The following is a 17,014-nucleotide window of genomic DNA, read 5'->3' as shown; positions in this document are numbered from 1 at the left end:
GAATTCTAGAAAAAAAGTGCCAGACATTAATATCTCAGCTGGAACAGCCAAGACCACATATTATTGCAGTTTCTTATTAAAAGTGGCATTTTCATTAAAATCCCCTTCTTTGCCTTGAAAAGCCATGATGATGTATTATCTATTTTGAACAAATGTGCTGCAGAAAGTGCCTAGGAGGTAATAACACAGTTTAAGAAAAAAATTAAATATGATGGCTAGCCACATGCAATTTACACATTTGTGTTTTTTTGGTGGCAAGTCATATATCTTATAAAAAGGGATGCACCTGAAGCATGAATACAGAAAAAAAAAAAAGTTGTAATATTACAAAAATAAAAAATACATCAAAAAGAGTTGCACTAAATCCAGGTATTTTAGTTCAAAAAATTCCCAAACAGTGGTTAAGTGATATTTTGATCTTTTTTTTTGTTCAGATAAAAAACTGTTGTTTTTACTCTCTTGTCCCTGTCCTGTGAAGCGATCCTCCCTCGGGAGGCTAGGAGCCTTCCAGCTGCAATGCAGGTGAATCCAGGATCCAACCTGTCACTATTCTTGAGAGTAGAAGAGTGAGCCCAGATACTAGGTTGAAAACACAATATTGCCATTTGCAAGCTTCCTGACTCCTTAGGAGTCATCTCAGCTCTCTGTACCTCATTTTCTTCAGCTATAAAAAAAAAGGAGGAACATGAGTCCGAGTTTAAATCCTCATCTTTCCAACATACCCCATCAATATTCTAGTGTCAGTCTACTCTCTCCAAAATACAACAGCCCCAACCAGCACAAAGAGACGATGCCTACCTATTCCCCAAGCAACGTCCCTGGTTTCCAGCTCCATGATGCGTTGCTACAGCTCCTGCTCCATCCCCACTTCTAAATTCCAATCATTTTCAAAGTCCAGCTATGAAGCTACTGTGCTGTGGTGCCTTCCACACCTCCTACACACTGCTCTGGGCTGGAAATGATTGCCCGCTTTTGAAAAATTCTCCCAGTATGTGATCTGTAACTCATGGAAGCACTTATCCCTTTCTACCTCGCAATTCATGCACATGTTTTTATCTCTCTGCTACATTATAGGTTCTCTGAGGGCAGTGCCATGACTTATTAATCTTTATATCTTCTACGGTACCTACCATAAGCCTTGCCTATAGCGGGAATTTAATTAATGTTTATTGTGTCAATGAATATAAAAAAAGGTTATCTCTACTATTTTATTCAGTAGAAAGATAAGATGATATAAGATCAGAGATGCAAAAGCCTTGGGAGAGTAAAAGTTTTATTGAAATGAAAGGCTTGATGGCTGGAGTACTATACAGGCACATTTGACAAGGGAATAAAAATCCTTGAGGGTTATTCACAACTGACGGAACTCTGAGGTGTGACTTGGCTACTAAGGAAATTCTTGGGCTATAAGTACAGCTTTACGAGAAATTGAGATAACACACTCGGAGAACACTGGAAGAAGTAAAATGCCAAAGAGAACAGCTTTTTCAGAGCTGTCAAGGCATCTTAATTTGTTTTCATGCAGAGAGACTTGTCAAACTGCCACTAACTATCTTGCCTCCTTGTCATAGCAAAGTTTCTATACGTTGTGCCAACTCCACTTTCGTGGTTGCCAAAAAATTTCACCAAAGTGTGATAAAGCCATTGCAGCACACCAGCCTGTTAGGAGTGTCAGTGCTGAAGTCGTCTATGGTTTGACACCATCCCTGCTGGAAAGTCAAAGTAATCAGAGAAGGTTCGGAAATGCTGATGTTGACCTTTTGGTATGAAGGCCGATGCCAGGTAGAAAGAAGGTCACAGGAACTCTGCAGAGGCTTCATCTTTTGGAATCATTCAAAATTGTCTTCATTGAGAAAAAAAGTAATGCAAAGACCAAAACTGAGGCTACAAAGGATAAAGAACTAAGACTTTGCTTCTTGAAGTGTGGTCTGCAGACCAGCAGGCTTGACAACACCATAGGGCTACTTAGGGATGCGGTCTCGGGTCACTCTGCACAGTTACTTAGTGAGACTATACATTTTAACAAGATCCTAGGTGATTCACATTAGTCTTTGAGAGGCACTGCTCTAAGGCAGGGGATGGCCAAAGGAGAAGAGTAACAGTTTTTGCACCTCATTGTGGTTAAGAAAGGCCTAAAAAATATAGAAGTGAATTTCCCATTCAAATCATGTAATGAAGAAATTTTCAATTTAAAAATACCTTTCAAAACTAAAGGAAATAGAGCTGTATATTTAAGATGGAAACAAAAGGGGAAATAAACCCTGACCCTAAGCTACTCTTACTGATAATCAATGTACTTCATTTTCTTTCTAAATGTTGTCATCTGGATATAGAATTGATGAAAATATATATAAGTACTTCCTCAGAAAACCCCAAGTTAATCATTAGACATGGTGCCTGACTATTCCTTTCTATTCAATTATAGTTAATAGGCATTTGTTATAATATTGTCATAAAGCCTAGAATTAACCAATGACTATAGAAAATTAATTGCATTGCAATTGTAGAGAAATATTTAAAATCTTACCAGTATTTTTCATAATAAGAACAAAAGGATTTGGAAAAAATATTCATAGGATGAGCTCCCTACTTTCCTATTTTACAAATGCTAATGCTTACTTTTATTTTTTTCTGAAGTTAAGTTCAGACATGGATTGCAAAATCAGGTGTTCTTCCTCAATCAGAGAAATGCTCATAAAAACAAATATGTGTCCACTTAAAACAAACAAAAGACTTTGAGATGGCAATCAGATGACTTTTCGGTATTCAAACTGTGCTGTTTGTAGTTCAAATTCAAAGTATTCTGGACTCTTCATTGTATATTGACCTAAGTGGAATTCATGATTCACTTCATTATGATTTATTTGTCATTTTCTTTTATATATTTACAGAACTTTACACATTATAGTTTATCAAATTGGACATGTGGTATTTTCCCATTAAGTATCATACTAAGTTCATAAGAATCCTTACTAAAAGGTCACAGTTTTAATAAAATCCATTTACTCTCATTTTAAAATGCAATATAAGCTTGTTTTTGAAAATTAGAATCTTATTATATTTGAAATATTGCTGCTTATATACATAAAGGTGTTTTTGAATATTTTTGTCATTTGAACAAGTATATTAAAAAAAGATTGATTCTTAGTGCTAATACAGAGGAGTATATTTTGAGTTTTTTACTCTAGAAACATTTATTTAGTAACTGATATATGACAAGCACTATGAAAGGCTTTAAGACGCCAAAAACAATAAAACAATATCCCTCTTCTCCTGGAGTTCAGTCTTGTAGGTAAGAAAGACAGCTAAACCAATGAAATACCATGAATTTTGCATTTTAAGAGTAAGCATTACCCATGGTGGAGTTTGCTATCTGAAGACTGGTCTGGGAAATCAGAAAAGTTGTCATGGGTTGAATTTTCTATAAGTAGAGCCAGAGACTGGGATTCTTGAAGAAGTGATTCCTACAGAGAGTATTCTCTGATTGAGGAGGATGAGGGAAAGCAGACTAGGATGAGAGAAAGCTAAATATGGATGTGGTCTCATCTGAAGAAATGTTTCAATCTGGTCTAGGGCAGACAGTGGGGAGCTTTTACATCGCTTTCCCCAAAGCAGAAAGATGTGTCAACCTATCAGTGTGGGTGAAGGAGGCAGTGGTAAGGTTCTCTGTAGGAGGACTCATAGGGTTGGGAATGTTGGGGTTTATCAGGAGGCAACAAGAAGACTCATCCAGCATAGGAGACAGTATAAGATGGAGAGATGCAGAGACATAAAAGAAAATACTCTCTCCATGTAATGGTCAAGGGATTTGTAAGAAGTACAGAGAAAAGATCATTCCACCTGACAATTAGCTATTAACTATAGAAATTAGTTCATGTAATGTTAGCAGACTAAACCCAGAGGACATGCTTCTTGATCATTATCAGTCAATTATATGATAGCACGTCTAATAGGGTTTGAATGTTCATGACAAAACCTATTTCAATTTATATTACTCTGAATCCACAGGAGTATTTCCCAACTGAGATAATGCTCAAAGTGTATTTCTTATTATCATTTCTATAATGCAGAAATAACTCTACAAAATTTCTATAGGTTAAATCTGTCATATTCATGGACTTATTTAATTCATCTGAAGGCTTAATGTGTGCCAAGCATTATATTTAGGCTAAATGTTTTTATGTATTTCTGATTTAGCTCATTATGCTTTAATAAAGTCCCACTGTAATAAAAGAATGTATTATAGGTTCAATCCTCCTTCAAATATTCTTAATAATAACACCTAATATTTCATGAGTGCTCTTACTGTGTGCTAGGCATAGTGCTAAATCTCTTACATTCATTTTCTAATTTAATCACTATAATAACCCTGTAAATTGGTACCATAATTAACTACATTTTACTAATGAAAAAATAGGCTGGCAGAGGCTAGTGTCTTGCCTGAACTCACCCACCTGTATGTATACAAGTCTGTTTTCTGACCACCATGGTGTACTATTCCCAAGAAACCAGAGGAACCAAATTTCACAAATTGACCAGAGGCAAAAATTTTCAGTATGTTTGTCTTCATTCAAATTCATCTTATTGGAAGTTTTAAGCTTCATTTGATTTGTGTGTGTGTATGTTTGTGAAAAAATATTTCTTAAATTATTCAATTCTGACATCTGTGAAATATGGTTATGATACATTAAACATCACAGAGGTTGTAAGGACCACCTATTGTAAGGATCAAAGAAATTAAATGTAGTAAATTAATTAAAAATCTAGGATACAGATTAAAGCATAATAGCAAGCATATGTACAAACATATTATTTACCAATTAAAATTATCTATGTCAGAAATCTGATATCTGTCCCACCCAATGACTCTAACGAAACAATTCTATTAGAGATAATACCTACTGCAAACAGTTATATGAAGATCTTGAAATTGTATTAAAATATTTCATGAGCTATAAATGTCAGCAACAGGTTACTGATTACAATCAAATCCAAAGGGTTTTCCTTCACCTTCATTCTCTTGTGTTTTTATTAATGTGAATCTTATTCTTTATTTTTAAATTCGTTTCTTTAATCTGTCATTTATCATTGGCTTCCATGGTTCCCCGACACCATGACTGTTGCTACTACTTCTCTATTATTATAAATTTAATCTATGTTCTACAGGCCTTTCTCACACAAACATGAGCATATTCTTATGCAGATGCTACTCTTTTTTCTTCCTTAACAGTTTAAGTTTACTGGATACAACCAAAGCATTCAACCATTTTGACTTTAATAGGTCATCACTAATCTCAATTACTGACTATTGCTTTCATGCTTTGGAATGGAGAACATTCTCTATCATATCCACTTATCTTATAGTTTGCAAATTTTAGGTTTATTGTTATTGTTGAACATTCTCTTCAAAGATGGTTACAGCTAGACATAAATCATTATCCACATCTGTCAGTATTCCTTCAGGATATGTTATTAGTTGTGGAAGTACAAAGTAAAAAAGGGTGTAAAAAACTTACAGGCCCTTGATTCATTTTCATTCTTCTTTAAAAAGACTATGTCCATGTGCACTCATGTATAATACATGCTAGTGCCTTTCTCACAGCACTCTCAATAACACAATACAGGATTGATTTCCTGAAGTGGTAAGAATTAAAATATCCATCTTATCAATCAGATAATTGAAATTCATAAAGACTAAATCATCTATCAGTGAATAAATCAGAAGATTTGGAACAAAACCCAGAAATCAGGGCTAAGGTATAGTACAACATAGCACATACTCTTGAGACATACTAATATGTTCTAATCCATTTCCCACCACTCACTGGCATTGACCGTGATCTCATCAATAAAACTGGTGTAATGGGAACTATAAGTTACTTTTGAAAATGATTAGATAACACGTGTGTAGCATTTATCAAGTGCTTGGCTCATTAGTGAGGGATCATCATTTTTTAAAAAAATGATATTAATTTTCTCCAAAGATATCAATTTGAAGGAATTTTATTCTAAGTATTACAACCAGAAATTTCAAAATATAAAAACTATGTATTACAACTTGGTATGTCCTCATGATAACAAAAGAAAATAAGGAAGTAGCTTCTAAAAAAAATAAGCACTTTCTAGAAAATACCTTTTCTCCTAGAGTTTCAGTTAAATATTAGATATGATCTTTAGGACTTAGAAAACATCATCAATTTTGAATAATATAGCAATTAAACAAAATGGACTCTAGTTCTTTACTCTCATTTGTAGGAAGATAAATATAAGAACAAATTTTGTTCTAATGGTATTGTACTGTGTTCTCTTCCACTAAATACTGTCAATTTCCATGCACATGGATTATAAAGTAGAAGATATTCTAAATGAGATTTTCAAACTAATTAGCCTCTTGCCTGACATACTCAATGACAAGAAAAATAAATAGTACATCATGATTCATTTAAACTCACAGGGCTGAAATTAATGGTATTACTACTTGCTATTTTACCACAGAGAAGAATAATGTACAAAGCAACATAACTCCCCTACTGAATACTTGCTTATTTGTATTTAAATGCATTTTCCCCCCACCTTTTAAACCATTAGCTATTAATGTGATAGCAAGGAAACAGTGAACCGTGATTAAGGATTGTTTAAAAAAAATCTATCATTCTATACATTCTTTTTCCTTTGAGAGAAATTCCTCAATCCCTTGCTACATTCATGTAATTTCATTTAGAGACTACTCACTTGGCCTTATTCTCTTTCACTGACAATGATAACATATCAGCTCATATTCTACTAGGGACTGGCTTGCTTTCCTTTTGTTTTTTATTTTCTTTTTTTTCCCAGGATGTTCCAAGAAACTTGACTGACTCATAAACACTCTGGCTGTTTCTTTTTTTTTTAAATAACCACCTCTATGCATTGGTAGTTCTACTGAGCGAAGTCAAAATGTAGCCAGGACCAAGTAGCAAAGATATTTTAATGTTGGGCTAAGAGCAGTGAATATTAACTGATCATAAAAACCTCACAATCACAAATGCACACACACTCATTTGTTCTAGAAACATCAGCTCATCTTTTATTTTATATTGTCAATTCCAATTCTTTTATGATTGAAACACTATGTGTAGCTTTAAAGAGTGAATTGCAAAGACAGTGAGATCATGAAAGTTCTGACCCGGGCCCAAATTGGTATCCCTCATAGAGAAAGGGGGTCAGAAACACAGTGTAATAAATATCACAGTTATATCCCATGATAAAGAGAGGAGGATGTTATGAATTATTTGGTGACTCTGCCATCTACATTTTTCAGTACTTTGGGGGCTATGAATGAATTTGACAAGGCAATTGTGATGAAGTCAGAGAAACCAGAGCTTGATTGTGATAATTTGAGGGCCAAATGTTCTTAATACTAAAAGTGGTCATGGAAGCTACAAATGATATGACCTAAAAATTCTCAATTCCTACCACCGAGGCTTTTAACTCATACAAGAAAGTTTTCTATCTGGAAAATGGGTAGAAATCCCAAATGGATTTATTTATCTTTTGAAAACTTACAAATAACATGGTTAATTGTGCTGTTTTTTTTTTTTCCACTGTGGTTTTTGTTCTGAGCAGATATTATGATTACAGAAACAAAGTACAAATACCTCATATTGCCTGGATAAGGTTATGGCTTAATTTAATTATAGTAATTTACAGCCCCATTACACAAGGTTGTTAAAAAAAATGTGCTGCTTGCAATGGGCAGTAGGTTGACACAAACTAACAATGTACATTTAAACTAAACTACCTCATTAAATTTTAGGATGCCATTATTCCTTGTCTTATTATTATTCTAAACACACTATTGTGGCTTCTATGACTCATACAGAATAGTTCATGACAGAATTAATTTTGATGCATGCTGCATTAGTCATACTTTCGCTCAATTTAAGTGATGTACAATGCCACATATATAGTTGTCAAGTTACTTGGGAAAATTTCCAGGGTATTAGCTGACATTGTCATTAACACCAAGAATATAAACAAACATCACTCTGAATAACTCCTAGAAGATAGGAAAACAAATTCATTTGGCTTTTCACTTCTGTACAATAGAACATGAAAGATTTCACAGTGAAAAAAAAGAGCAAACTGGATTGAGCGAGAGGTCCTATGTTGGCACACCCTTAATTTCCTCTGTAACCTTGGGCAAGTACACATGCTGGGATTTAATACTCTTGGAAAAGATGTTCTCTGTGCTCTCCCTTAGTCTTGTTACTCCGAAATACCACAAAGGTATTATCTTATAAAACTAATCTTTCATTTACTTCTAAATATGAAATAGAAATATAAAGGTGAGAAGAGCATGATCTCTTATACATAAAGATACTTCTATTTCCTTTTTATAAAAAGGTATATTAAATTTCTAGCAATTATTACTGTGAGTGTTGAAAATGAGCAATCCAATTGTTCAATAGATATTCCTCACGGACTTGCCACATGGTCTGCAATTCTCATATTAGTCACTCCTTGAAATCCCTTGTTGAAAGGCCATGTCGTTTGGGAAGATTAATATATTAAAGTTCTTTAGTAAATTAAACTGGTGGAATTTTAAGAGTGGGCATATTTGCATAGCTCAGAAATTTTCTAAAAGGAGGATTTTCTTGGACCAAATGGCTGAATCTGTATAATCAGATAAAGGCTATTCTAATAAGACTGGAGTCTCGTCGTCTTGCATGGTATTATGGTTTTCATGCATTGAAGGGACTGGATGTATAAAAAGACTATCCACCCCTCAGGTAAAGACCCTCAGTGAACAGAATCATCAGAAGCAGAGCATCTACATATACCCAGAAACAAACTGAGAAATTTAGAAATTTCTGGGCAGAACATCTAGGTATTAATGGGAAGGGACATTCATTTTTTTCTGTGGTGATTTATTTTCTCAAATAATGTAGCATCAACTCTTTAAATTCACAACTTATGATAAGATACACTGCCTGAAAGTTACTTGCAGGTGCCCAGTAAGACTCTTCATGCTTATTTGATTCTACTCTTGAGCTGACTTTATACTTACCCTACTAAAGACTTGTCTATCACCTTGGGAAAACTGGTATATTAAATCACTACCTTAGCTTAAATTAGATGATCATAGCAGTCAGAAATAAGATTTGTGAAGAAATACACATAGGATGAGGAAATGGTAGATCGTGGGCAAAGCAAGGGTTGGATCTGAGGACCATATCCAGTGAGGTATTGCAACTGGTTCTCTGAGGAACTAAGAAAGAGCAGAAAGGGGATGGGTGCGTAGGAAAATTGGACAGATGGTGAAACTAAGAATAAATGTTCTTTTGTCACATTATTTAAAGGACAAGTCCTCAAATCCTTTGAAATAGAAGTTCACTGATCATAGCTAATAAAAGCATCAGAAATTTCTAGAATGTTAGTATAAAGAATGGACTACACTCAACCTACAGATTGGTAGCTCATATCATTGTATTGCCTGGCTTAAACAAATGTTATTCTAATATAAAGCAATAGTGAGAAGTGGTAAAGCCAAGATCAATATGCAAACATCCAGGAGGAGGGCAAATAAGTGGGGCAAGAAAAAAAAATGAGAGCAAAAAACAAAACAACTCTTACTAAAAACAAAGCCAGATACATTTCATACATTCAAAATAAAAGAGTAAGAGTTTTTTTTTTCCCCATTATTTCCCTATTGAAGACATTTATCTACTTCCCACTTCTATTTCTATTTTATAAACTATCCTTTTTATTGTACAAAATATTTCATAAATGAGTTCTTATGAAATCCTGCTGTTGTAACATTCTGATGTCAAGGAGACAAACTTCATCTTTCTTTCACCCAACTAGCAAGAGTTTTAGAAGCTACTCAGCACATTCCCTATGTTTCCATCTATTTCATTTTATATTATTGAAGTCCATACTCTCTTATTACTCTTTATTTCTTATAACCAGTAAGGGTGAGTGAGAAGAGCCCTGGGTTAAGAGTTAACATCAAGAATGAAAATGAAAATTCAGCCTTCCTTTAGAGTCAGCCTGTTAAGGATGAAGGTGGGTCAGAGTCAATAACTAAGGCAACACCGTTTCACGCAGCTTGATGAAAAAATTCCAACTTCTGAGACATCACCCAGCTGACAAAACCTCTTGTGGGTCTTCACAGCATCAACCTAGCTGCTTGTATAACTCACAGGAAACCAGACTACGGAAGAGGAGCTCTGACACCAACTTAAAAGATATGGTCCCGGCCAAATGCTACACTCTAGAGATGGGGATTTGAGTAACTTGACTTGCTGGCAGTTAAGGCTTTATTATTAGAGGAGGGCTCAGGAAAAGAGAGATCATAAGGCAATGAGGTCATCTGGGGGAACCTATGAAAGCATAACCAGGTGCCACTCCTCTGATGTAAACAGTAGGAGAGGCAACACTTAGAAGAAATAAAATGCACAGTATCAGGCTGAAGAAACTTTTTATTTTCTATCTTTATAAAGCATGTATGCCCTCACATCCCTTCAGCATGTCATGGTACATTGTCTTTGGTTGAGAAGTCTAGGGAAGAGGAGAAGCAGGAGGAGGGTGAGGAAAAAAAGGAGGAAGAGGGAGTCTGTCCTAACTACTTATCACTTGCTGGTGTAATTGGTAGACTGTGGTATAGGGTAGTGGTCTCCCAACTTTAGCAAATGTCTGAATCATCTGAAGGGCCAGTTAAACACAGATTGCTGAGCCTTGTCCGAGAATTACTGATTCAATAGGTCAGGATGGAGCCTGAAAATGTGCATTTCTAAAAATTTTCCGAGTGCTGCTGCCGCTGATCTTGGGAGCATCCTTTGAGAATTACTGGTGTAGGACACTGTATGAATGAGAGCAGCTGAATGTCTAACGGAGCCGTCTCTAATGCCCAGCTCAAGGTGTGAGGAATAACTGAAATCGAGTCTGGAGCCCTGGTACTGGCCTGTTTTAGCGAGGGAGAACAGGATTCTTTTGATAATGTACCCATTAAGGAGCTCCTCTTTTATTGTGCACAAGGTGCTTTATATGCTAGTAGGGTCCTTGCCAAAAACAACAGGAGGCATACACACAGAGCACATGTTCACATGCATGTATGTATTTATGTATGTATGTGTATTCATAGACACATGGTATATTTATTTATGCATGTATATATGTATTTATGTATATATTCCCTTCTCTCTGAAAAAAACCTATCTTAGAGGGTGTTTATACATACATAGGTGTGCGTGCACACATAAATGTATTCTGTTATCTCACAAAAATCCTGCCTGGGAGGGTTTATATTCTATTTTACCAATAAGGAAAATGAAAGTCTAGAGCCAGAAATTAAATCACCAACTTACTCAACCAGTAAAAAGAAGCAGTGGAATTCTGATATAAATTTTCTGTCTGCCACAAAATCCCTTTTCCTACCATGATCTAAGGTGTTCCTACCAGATACTTGCAATTTGTCTTTTCTACCACCATGAGGGGGTTGGAAGCCCAGGAATTCTGAGGGAGAGAGGCAGCAACAATAAAAACACTAAACAATATCCTAGCCTTCTTCCTACAGTAGGAAATGATTTAGGAACAGACCTGTGATCCCGGATCACTCAAGTTTTAGGGTTTAGCCAGTTACATTTAGGTTTCCTCTTGAAGTAGGTTGGTTGGTTGATTTGTCCTTAAGTAGGCTTGGATCTATTTGTGATAAATATACTTAAATGGTGTGAGTCCATTTAAAGACTCCATTTGATTTGTGCTTCAAAATATAAGTTGAGATAATCCATCAAACATAGAATGAACTTGGTTTAGAAATATAGACCATAAATATAAATAAAATGAATCTTTAAAATAATCCCCCAATTCAAAGTTCCTGAACCCTGAGTTCACAAAACCAATGGATTCTCATGGTTCCACAAAGTGGCTTCAAAGACAGAAAGAACCTTCCAGAAATGGAAATATTTTGGCTTATGTAGAATTTTTCTGAGAAGCTATTCTATAGTTTTTATCGTTTTCTCAAAGTTGGCCATGATTCAAAAATTTCAAAAACCATGCATCCGTCCCAAATACCTTCAACAACAACAACAGCAACACCCCAAAGATGTCAGTTAATTAGCAACTACAAGGGTACTTATGCTCAGTAAGTCTAGTCTGGTGTTCTTGACATGTCCTAGCTTGACGTCCAGTCTAAAATCGCTGCGGCCTGTGCTCGACTCTTGAGATGTTGAAGATCTCATAGCAAAATGCTAGGTAATTGTCTGGAGTTTCAATCACTGGGTTTTTTAAACATGGTTACTGGTTATAAAATAATAAAAGGCTATCTCATTATCTAATTTTAGTTGATCTATACAAAATATTTTACAGTGTTGTGTAAATCATTTGTTATATATATATATATAACAAATATATAACAAATACATATATATATGTATTTGCTACTCTACACAATTTTTATTTCCTTGGAGATTCTAAAGAATCAAGGTTCTCATGTGGTTTCCAGCTGTCCTTACATGATTTAAATTTCAATATTATGAACTGTGATAGAATATAGAGTCTATATTTTTATTTGTAGTTTATTTCTTTATTCATATATATTTTAGTTCTACTGCATGCTATTTTATCTAAACATTTTTTTTTTCTAAATGACTACAGACTAAACAGGTTCCTCTTTTTTTAGGTCTGAATTAAGAAGTCAGAAGTTGAAACCACATTTACTGTAAATTAGAAATATGAGTGCAAAGATATGTCTTAATGCTCAGAGTTGGAAAAAAAGCTGTAATGCTATTTTCACCATATTTTCTGGTTTGATTTGCTCTTTATCTGCACTTAATGTTTTGTGACTCAATTCCCACATTTCTTGGATGTGATTATGTCTTAGTGAAATGCTTGACACATAGATGCACAAAATATACTCTCATTCCTTTTATTCTTCTGGTGGCTATGGCATATGAAATGATGTTGGCAAAAAAAAAATAATAACATGATGAAAACTTGATAGATCCGCTGTCATGAAAGCCTTTTACAATGATGCAGTTATAATTTATGCTTTGCTATAGTATGATTGGTACTATAGTTTGCATTCTGCATTTCTTATAGAGTGTAGCTGATTACCATTATTACTGTTATTACAAAAAGCAGTATTACTGCTACTAGAAAAAAACAATTAACAAACGAACATAAAGGCATAAAGGTAAACTGCTGCCATATCAAACTATTTGATTATATACTACACATATGTTTTTAACAGAATCAAATACATCAAAATTGTGCATTTTCTTTGGTAATTACAAATCACAGAAGCCAATCTCTAAGTATTGGAAAATTCCTAATTTTCTTAAAGATGCTTATAAAATCAGGGATCCCTGGGTGGCTCAGTGGTTGAGTGTCTGCCTTTGGCTCAGGTTGTGAACCCAGGGTCCTGGGATCGAGTCCCTCATGAGGCTCTCCCCGGGAAGCCTGCTTCTCCCTCTGCCTGTGTCTCTGCCTCTCTCTGTGTCTCTCATGAAAAAATAAATAAAATCTTAAAAAAAAAAAACCCAAAACAAAACAAAACAAAAAACCCATACTTATAAAAATAAATCTATTCTGAGGATGGCAACTGTTACTTTTCCCCAGATTTTGCTTAAATACAGAATTAAAGGGGGCAAAATCCCTTCAAAGATTTAGTCTGTCAGAGAGTAAAACTCCCAGGCCTTCACTAGTCCAAATAAATACAATGTGATGATTGGAGAAGCATGAATTGTGTGGCCTATACTCTGGTTTAGTTCATGTGTGTGTTTTATTTAATTTTATTTTTTATTAGGTCCAGAGGTAACATTTAGTGATTCATTTATTGCATATAACACCCAGTTTTACCATTTCAATTACCCTCCTTAATGCCCATCACCCAGTTACCCCTTCCCCCCACCTCCTCTCCAGCAGCCCTCTTTGTTTCCTAGAGTTCAGCATCTCTTATGGTTTGCCACCCTCTCTGTTTTTATCTTATTTTATTTTTTCCTTCCATGTTTGTGTTTTAGAGGGAAGCTGGACATATTTTTAGAAATTCCACCTTACTGACAACATATGTTTATTAAATTATAAAGGAATTTTGTTGTCTATTTTAAAACTACATAGGACCAAGAATGTTTTTAGAGCCAAAAAGAAATCATCTACACTGAAGTCTATTATGAGATGTCAGACCACAATCAGTTTCAATTAGGCTCACAGAGAACGTTAAAGTAGCTCAGTCCTTGAAGGAATCACTATAGTTAAAGATCTGTCTGCATGTTCATTATAAGTCTAATTTTTGAAAGGTTTATAACTCAGCCAGTTTAATTTGCTTTGGGAAGAGACTTGGCACTCTGCTTTCTAACCCAGATACATTCTTGAGGGTTTAAAATATATATTTAAATTGCTTTGGCTTTTCAGTGATTCGACCTTTTCTTCATTATTGCCCTCTCCCCAAACCAATTTAGACATTTTTTTTCCTAATCACTCCCCATTACATGTTAACACTTACATCTGTTTATGTACTAAGACTCTTTGGAAAGCACCAAACCATTGTACGACCTATTTTTTTTTTTTTCATCTTCCCTCAAAAAACCAACTTTTGCTCACCTGGGAGAAACCAGCACCGCCTCCCCTCCCCGCAACATGTATGATCTATAGAGACAATACAGGTCTCTTGAGACCCACAGATTTCAAGGTTTCTCTGATAATGAATATGTAAAGAAATTTTTTTTTTTAAGATTTTATTTATCTATTCATGAGAAACAGAGAGAGAGAGAGAGAGAGGGAAAAAGAGAGAGAGAGGCAGAGGGAGAAGCAGGCTCCATGCAGGGAACCTGACGTGGGACTCGATCCTGGGTCTCCAGGATCACGCCCTGGGCTGAAAGCAACGCCAAACCCCTGAGACACCCGGGCTGCCCTGTAAAGAAATTTCTTAAAGTAAAAGTAAATTATATAAAAATGAAAGTTCAATAAAGCTCTAAGCTGAAAGGTCAAACACTGATTTGTATCTTAACAATATAACAATATCTGTTCCTTCCTCTTCTCTTATCACATGGTAGGCCTTTCTGAACCTACCTACCTACCTTTCCGAACCCTTCTGAAGATACCTGGGAACCTAGAGACCCTGCCCCGAAGAGGCTTTAAGAGTAGCTAATGTTGAACTCTTTACAGTTTTTTCTCTTTAGATTGATGAGTGGTAAGTTGTAACTGGCAACAAGCCACCTGCTCACTAAATATTGTAAGCCCTGAAATGAAAAGCTTCTCAATTATCTATACAGACATTAAAAAAAAAAAAGGAACTTCATTACCTCAAACTTGAATCAGCATTGAACAAGGTATGAGCAATGCTTATGCACTGTAATGAACAAAAAGCAAGTGACCTCAGAAGCTGGGAGATGGTGCCCAAATCTGAATTGCATCTAAAATAAGAGTGTCTTTTCCTCTGCAATCTGTTTGATGCAGAATGCATTAGTGTCTCAGCATTGCACAGCTGTGATTCCATCTAAGGAGAGTAATGCTTGCTCTTACTTTTTTTTTTTTAATTTGTGTTTTTTCTGTTTTTGTTTTTTAAATGTTTTTTCTAATTGGATTTAGTACCTTTATCTGAACTCAATCTGCTACTCTTTTTTTTTTATCTCTTTCTAAAACAACACACCACACTGCACACTAGTAGCCTTTTACATGCCTGCACTGAAAAAAAAAAAAATTACAGTGGTTAGAATTTCTCCATAAGCTCCCAAATTGTATCTTACTACAGACTCTCAGTTAAACAAATACAAAAATGAAGAAGCAAAATCATCATTTAACAAAACATGCCTAGATTGTTAAAAATTTCTTGCCATAGCCATATATTGATTCAGGCAAACAAATGATTCAAAAAAGAAACAAAAACTTAAAGCTTTTAGTTTTTAACCCTGTTCCATGCTATGACTTTTGCCACCACACTGCTGCGTAGAGGCCTGCATACGGGGCTTGCTTTTGCTGAGACACCATGGCAGGGCAAGCTCAGTGAGATCACTTATTCCTTCTCCTAGATTGATTGGCTGTCATCTGGATTATTTTTATTTTTATTATTTTTTTTTGTCATCTGGATGCTTAAACTTTTTATTCAAGAAAAGTTTCAGACTTGCAGAAAGGCTCTGAAGATAGTACCAAGAGTTCCTACACATCCCACAACTAACCCACTTGTTATTAACATCTTGCATTCTTAGTATGGGACATTTGTCACAACTAATGAATGAACGTCTATACATTATTATTAACTAATGTTCACACTTTATTCAGATATCCTTAGCTTTTGTCTAATATCCTTTCCCTGTCCCAGAATCCCATCCAGGGACCACATTACAGTTAGTTGTCAGATCTTCAAATACTCTTCTAGCTGTGACAGTTTCTCTGGCTGACCTCGACAACTTTGAGGAATACTAGACAGATATTTTGCAGCATGTCCCTCAATTTGTGTTTCTCTGTTTTCCTTATGATTAGGCTGGGTAATGTGTTTTGGGAAGAAGACCACAGAGGAAAAGTACCATTTTCATCATGTCTTATCAAGGCTACGTGCTATCAACACGATGCATTACTGTTGCTATTAACCTTGATCACCTGAGATGGTGTTTCTCAGGTTTCTTTACTGTAAAATTACTTTTTTTTACCCATTTCCAAACCGTGCTTTCTGGAAGGAAGTCGCTATGGGCGGCCTGTACTTAAAGAATTAATGGATATACTCTACTTCCTTGAGGGTATAGTATCTACAAATGTTATTTGGAATTCTGCACAGGAGATGTGTCTTTTCTCTCCAACCCATCAATTTAATCATTTATTTATATCAGCATGAACTCATATATTTACCCCATAATTTGGGTTTGTCATCTAATACTATGTTATTTCTTTTTCTTGCTCAAATTGTTCCAGCTTTGGCCATTGGAGCCCTTTCTGTTGGCCCCTAAGAACCTTTGACACACCCTAGTGTGTGTGTGTGTGTGTGTGTGTGTGTGTATTTTATTACTTTTTTACTTTCTGGGGCTACCAGATGTTCCAGGCT

At 35.3% G+C, this 17,014-nt stretch overlaps 1 protein-coding gene across 4 annotated transcripts in view; it reads right to left on the bottom strand.

The window, feature by feature from the left end:
• NKAIN2 (sodium/potassium transporting ATPase interacting 2) overlaps positions 1–17,014 on the bottom strand; it is a 951,498-nt gene that overhangs the window by 293,994 nt on the left and 640,490 nt on the right. The window lies entirely within an intron of this gene.

The sequence above is a fragment of the Canis lupus genome, chromosome 1 (genome assembly GCF_048164855.1).
Source record: "Canis lupus baileyi chromosome 1, mCanLup2.hap1, whole genome shotgun sequence".
Lineage (NCBI taxonomy): Eukaryota > Metazoa > Chordata > Mammalia > Carnivora > Canidae > Canis > Canis lupus.
The sequence above is the reverse complement of the archived record's forward strand: the minus strand, read 5'-3'. Positions and strand labels throughout refer to the sequence as shown.